This window comes from Vulpes vulpes, chromosome 7 (assembly GCF_048418805.1).
Source record: "Vulpes vulpes isolate BD-2025 chromosome 7, VulVul3, whole genome shotgun sequence".
Taxonomy (NCBI): Eukaryota; Metazoa; Chordata; class Mammalia; order Carnivora; family Canidae; genus Vulpes; species Vulpes vulpes.
This window is the reverse complement of record NC_132786.1, coordinates 120,328,794-120,335,505: the sequence shown is the minus strand read 5'-3', so window position 1 is coordinate 120,335,505 and position 6,712 is coordinate 120,328,794. Positions and strand designations below refer to the sequence as shown.

The 6,712-nt window shown below is 41.9% G+C and overlaps 1 pseudogene; it reads right to left on the bottom strand.

Moving 5' to 3' along the window:
- Window positions 1-717: 717 nt before the first annotated feature.
- Window positions 718-1,072, bottom strand: LOC112929859 (small nuclear ribonucleoprotein E-like; annotated as a pseudogene).
- Window positions 1,073-6,712: the final 5,640 nt, after the last annotated feature.

Sequence of the window (6,712 nt, the reverse complement as noted above, 5' to 3'; positions counted from 1 at the left end):
TGATGATTTCCTTACATTTACTCCCACCCTGTTCTCAGTATCTGTTATGTGAAATCTTGTTTCCTGACATGTTTTAGGAAGAGAGGTAGAGGAGGAGTCAGGCTGGCCTCAGTGACGTGTGCCATTTCCCAGTCCTGATCCATCAATTACACTGTCTCGCGGCCTCAGCCTATCTCTGAGGGAGGCTGGGGGGTGGAGGGCGCGTCACCAGCCCCTGCCACACCTGGGGTGGGTGAGAACTCATGGGTCTTGGAGTCCAGAAACACTGGGTTCCAACTATCTCATACTCAGTAGAGGAGACAACATTTTCTGTTTTCCATCAAAAAGCATGCTATACGTCCCCGTATTTCCAATCACATTTCCAATTATGCTACAACACTTAACTTTTATTTTTATTTTTGTAAAGACTTTATTTATTTTTTCTTGAGAGACACAGAGAGAGAGAGAGAGAGAGAGGCAGAGACACAGGCAGGGGGAGAAGAGGCTCCCTGCGGGACTTGATCCCAGGACCCCAGGGTCACACCCTGAGCCAAAGGCAGACGCTCAACCCCTGAGCCACCCAGGCGTCCCAACACCTAACTTTTAAATGGACGCTTTTTTGCTGAAGAACATGTAAGCCCTTGGTTTATTGTTTTTTTTTTTTTTTAATAAAAACAATCCCACGGCATTTATTGTCTTAAGGTAATCAAAACAATACAAACCAGGGTTTTAGAACTCTATTCCCAACAAAGGACATCTAAAAAAACAAACTACGTGGCCTTCTCAAGAATTTCTCACTTCACTGATCATTCTAGTTGGAGACACTTTGGAGCAGGGTAATATTATCTCCTTTTAGCATGATCCGACCCAGTTGACTTTGACTTTGTTTTAGAATGAATCTCTTCGGCATCATCTAATACAAGGTTCATGTACTCATCAAAACCAATGACACAGCCCTCTATCCGCATGTTTACTTGCTCATAAGCCACACCTGAATCCGAGATCTATTTTGCAAGTATCTGAAATGAGGTTGATGGGCTGAACCATCACCTTCTGCACTTTTTGGCCCTGGCCACGGTACGCCATGGTGGAAGCTGACCTGATTTATTGTTTTTATTGTAGTTGAGAGCAGTGGTGTTCTATCCAATAAATAACATTCCCAACAAAATAGAAGAAAGCATTAGACAAAAAGAGAGGCATTTATTTTACGATTTATTGTACTCCGGCTTAAATTTGATCGAAGAAAATACACATATAGAGAAGTGTACGTATCATTAGTGTGCTGTTCAGTGAATTATCACAAACGGACTATACCTGGGTGACCAGCTCAGATCAAGAAAGAAAACATTACTAGCAACTCAGAACCCCCTTCTGGTCTATAACCTCCTAAGGGTCACCCCAACCCTGCCTTCCAGCGGGGCAAGTGAATGCGTATTTCACGTAAATGGAATCATACAATATGCACTCTTTTGTGCCGTGCTTTTTTCACTCAGAATTACATTGAGTTTATGTTATTGTGTTACACTATTAGGGTGTTCCTCTTATTGCTAATGTGTGCTACTGTGTGAATGTGTAGCCGGGCGATTAGATTTGGGTTTATTTTTGACCGCCATTCCCTATTGGCTGGAGAGTTAGATGGCATTTTTAGATGTAATCAGTGTCCTGCTTCTCTCAGTTTCTTTTTCCTTATTTTTTAAAAATTTTATTTAAATTTAAATTAATTTAAATTTTATTTAAATTTATATTTATTCATGAGAGACACATACACAGAAAGGCAAAGACACAGGCAGAGGGAGAAGCAGCCTCCCTGCAGGAGCCAGATGTGGGACTCGATCCCTGGACCCAGGATCATGCCCTGGGCCGAAGGCAGATGCTCAACCACTGTGCCACCCAAGTGTCCCTCTCTGGATCAGTGTCATGAGGTCTTCTGATCACTTCTTACTGCTCCCTTTTTGAGACTTACAGTCGTTAAATATCCATGAGGGCTTTGCTGACTCTGAGGCAAATCCAGTCATAGTTCCCTTCTTGTTTTCCTTGCTTATTCTTTCCTGAATTCCTTTGCTACTGTATACACACACACACACACACACACACACACACACACACACATATAATCTATCTGTCTAATCTTTTATATAACATACACACAGACACACTTTTTTCATGCTTATTTCATATTCCAGTTATTCCCAATTTCTTTACACTGGGCTAAACTAGAGGTAATTTGGAGACATTTATATGGGACTTGTTGAAAAAATTTATTATATATATTTTAATTTATATAATTATGGTAAAAATACAGCATGTCAATGAAGAAATTGAGCATTGTCTTTATATAAAGATGACAAATATTTGTAGTTTTTAAAATCAGAAACTTAAGCTTGCTTTGGTGAAAGAACCTGATTCCTTGTGTCACATTTTTATAACTGAAGTGTCTATAGATTTCTTAAGTCTTATTAATGATGCAAGCTCTTGATAATTACCATTGATGAGACACTTTTTTTGTGCACGTGTTAAAAGTATTAAAACCATTAAAATACTGCAACAGTTAAAATTATATTTGAAAAATTTAGCAATCTATTTCTCACCGGCAACTGTAACATTAAAATTTCCATTGCTAACGAGGATAGATTTTTAATCCAATAGAATTTTTTTATGTAGAGTATTTTGAGATAATGACAAAGCTCTATTTTGGGAGAGGCCTCCTACCTACACATCACAGAAGATACCATGTAGCCAGCACATCAACTGAAAACAGAAATATTCATTATATGGGAAGCTAGAAAAGTAGGGCCATTGCCCAGAGCTATCCCCTTCCCACTCTTCCTCCTCTCTCCTAACCGTCTACCAGGTTTATCTTAAGCTATTGGGCATCTCCAACCCCACTTCCTCCAGCAGCCTCATCGGCCTTATAGATTGAATGGTGGTTCCCCAAAGGATATGTCCAGGCCTTAATTCCTAGACCTGTAAGTGTTCCTTTATTTGAAGAAAGGGTCTTTGCAGATGTAATTAAGTTAAAGGTCTTGAGATGAAACCATTGTCCTGGATTATTTGGATGGTCACATCCACTAAATTCAATGACAAATGCTTTTATAAGAAGCTCACATGAGAGATTTGACAGACAGAAAATGAGGAAGTGATATGACCACAGAGCCAGAAATTGGAGTGATGCAGCCACAAGGCTACAAGTCAAAGAATGCTACCTCTGGGTTTGCCACCTGCCGGAGGGCTGAGACAGACAGGTTAGTGTGACAGGGCCGGTGAGCCCTCTTGACACATTGTCCTTGGGGTGGCCACGTAGGGCTATTAGCATTCACCTCGCCGTCTACTGGTGATGCAGTTTCTTCTCACGAGGATCACTGACAATTTGTGTTGGAAAGAAAAATGATTTTCTAAAGAAAATATCCATAGTTTCGGCAGGGAAAAAATGTAGGTTTATGGTGGGTCAGTGCTAGGAAAATCACTTATGAGAAGATATTCCCAACTTTTATTTTTATTTTTATTAAAGTATTTCTTGAGCATAATACCAAGAGACCCTGAAGAAGTGGTAGATGGCGGTGGAAACCCTTTTGTATTTGGGTTTAGAATTATCCTAAATTCATGTGTTCGTCTATTTGAACTTCGTTTTTATTACTTCTCTAACACATTACTTTTTGGGAGGTTAACAAAAGCTTTGAGAAATGTTCTTTAGCCCACTCACATCACAGTTTGGTCTTTGCAGTTCCTCTGCACTGACCCTCGGTCTCTGCCTCCCCCTCGCAAATGCTTCTCAGGTATTACCCCTCCCTCCTCTCCTGACCACCTTTGTGCCAACTTTTCTGCACTTGGTACTAGGATAAAGACATTTTCCCAAGGTGGCCTATTGTTCCAATGTATTGGAGCATTTTATAAAGAAAACACCAAAGTAGACCACTTGATAATTTAAAATTTGCAATTGGTTAGCTTTGGGGGTCCTGCAGCGCCGTGGTAGTCTTGTAGAGGCCACCGATCTGGGGGCAGAGTGGAAAAGAGGAAAGCAGACTCCCTTCTTCGAGGCCAGAATGTGAGAATGTAAAACAAACACAAGCAGAGCATGCGGGGTGGCTGCCCGGGGTGACATAAGTGACTCGGTCACAGCAGCAGCGCAGAAGGCACTCATTTCTAAAACACCCATCGGATGGGGGGTGGCTCAGTGGTTGAGCAGTGGAGCATCTGCCTTCAGCCCAGGGCGTGATCCTGGGGTCTCAGGATCGAGTCCCACGTCGGGCTCCCTGCATGAAGCCTGCTTCTCCCTCTGCCTGTGTCTCTGCCTCTCTCTTTCTCTCTCTCTGTGTCTCTCATGAATAGATAAATAAAATCTTTAAAATAAAAATAAAATAAAATAATAAAATATCCACCGTATGAAATTGCTGGTGAGTCCTCTCCTCCCACAGAATATTATCTGAATTGTAGTTGAGAAACACTAGGACTGCCCCTTTGCCTGTAAGCAAGCATTCTGGTAGCTTCTCCATATACCGAGGATGAGCCCCTGGAGGGAGCTGGAACCTCTATTCTTTCTGGCTGGTGCCATTCACTGGGCTGCCTGATAGGACACATACAGTGACCACAGCTCTAAGAACTGTCACTGTTCCATTTTACAGATGGCAAAACAAGGCACAGAGGGATTTAACAACTTCTCCATGGTCACGGTTAATAAGGGGCAGTCAGAATCAACCCCGGGCAGTCTGGCTTAAAAACTACAAATATGTGTCACAATTCAAGGATGTGTGTTTCCAGAATTAAGGGTTTTATAGATATCCAATACAATGAATGAAATAAAGCATAATTTATGAAATTTTAGAAAATATTTATAAAGAAAATATTATAAGTGCTTCCTGAGACAGTCTGATAAGATGTGTTGAGCATTTCAGTCCAGGAAAGAGAGTGGAAGGGTTCCTCTACTGTTATTCAAATAATTGTTCCCAGAAATGTTAAGACGTGGTGCGTAAGGTAGTTACCCGTTAGCTGGAGTTGGTGGCTTGACGGGGAGGGTCTGGCCTTCTCCAACAGGCCGAGGTCATGCGAGACTTCTTGCCTTCGGTATTGGAAATGTTGAAACGGCCTTATGTCCACAAGATTGAGATAATATTTATTTCAGCAAAATATTTTGAGCCGGTTCAATTTTGTACCCTGAGGCCTGGAAACCCTGACTTTCTTTGGCCTAGCTAGCGTGATGTATTTTAGCATTAGTGTTCCCCATTTTCTAATAGAATTAGAGTTTCAGTTTAAAGAGAAGTATTTATTAAAGCAAACGTTGTTTTCACTGTGATGTTGTTTAGTGTAATCAGACTGGTGTCCAAGTTGCCTCTGGAACACGAGCTCTGTAGACTGCGAGGTTTAGGAAGGATAAAACATGTGGCTGATGGCTATTCTTGAGGAATCTTAAATCTCAGGTAATGTGTTAAATTTTTTTTTTTAAAGATTTTGTTTATTTATTCATGAGAGACACAGAGAAAGAGGGGCAGAGACACAGGCAGAGGGAGAAGCAGGCTCCATGCAGGGAGCCCAATGCGGGACTTGATCCTGGGACCCCGGGGTCACACCCTGGGCTGAAGGCAGCACTAAACCGCTGGGCCACTGGGGCTGCCCTAAATTTTCAATCAATTTTGAGAATATACACCGAATGCTCTTCATTGCCCTGAGTGTCTAAGGAAGCCAGGTTGTGGCTATTGATCCATAACATAAAATTGAGAATCAATTATTGAAAAATTTATTTGAGGCAGAGGGAGACACAGAGAGGAGTGTGTGTGGTGTGGGGGGAGGGAGAGAGGGAGGGAGAGAGAGAGTCCTCAGGCCGACTTCCCTCCCCGAGGAGCTCGGAGCCAGAGGCAGGGCTTGATCCCAGGAGCCGGAGATCATGACCTGAGCTGAAACCAAGGGTCATACCCTAATGTACTGAGCCACCCAGGCACCCGAGAAGCAGTTATTTAATATAATATACCTGACTTTTTCTTCTAAACTTAATTGTAAGTGATTTATGGGTAGAGTTTAGCTCATCAAAAAAGGTGGTAAAACTCCATCTATTATATTTACATATTAAAGATTGTAAATATCTTTAAATAATATATATATATATATATATCTTTAAATATTTAGTCCAAGCTAAAATTGAGTTTCCCCTGGGTCAACCAAAGTTGTTTGAAGAGAGGAGCTGCCATTTAATTACAAATACCAGCAGGTGGGGGCAGTCTTATGTAAAGATGTTTTCAAAATCTCAGATTCCAGTGTCCCCTCTTTTCGGAATTTCAGGCACACCTTACCAGGCATATCTCCCTGCATATGATACAAGCATTTTAAAGAAACATACCCCCAAACCAAAAAAAACCATATTGAGCAACCCGGAAACTCTCCAAACCCTGTCATTTTGCATTTTTATGGAGGCCTCACTAACTTAGATGTGATTGACTAAATCATTGGCCATTCGTGAAGGATCTCAAATTCTAGGCCCTCTCCCCTTCCAGGGGCTGAAGGTTCGCACCTTCTAATCATACGGCTGGTTCCTCTGGCAAACTCAGGTGTGATTGAAAGGGGTCTCTCATGAACGAATAACTGGAGACACCTTTAGCTCTCTCCTCTCTCATCACCGGGGGGAATCCAAAGGGTTTCAGGAGCTCTGTGTCGTGAATGGGATGAGGACCAAGTATGCATTTCTTCTTGTAAATCACACTATGACCACCTTGCACCCCCTTTCCTCCTGGGTCACCTACACTCCTAT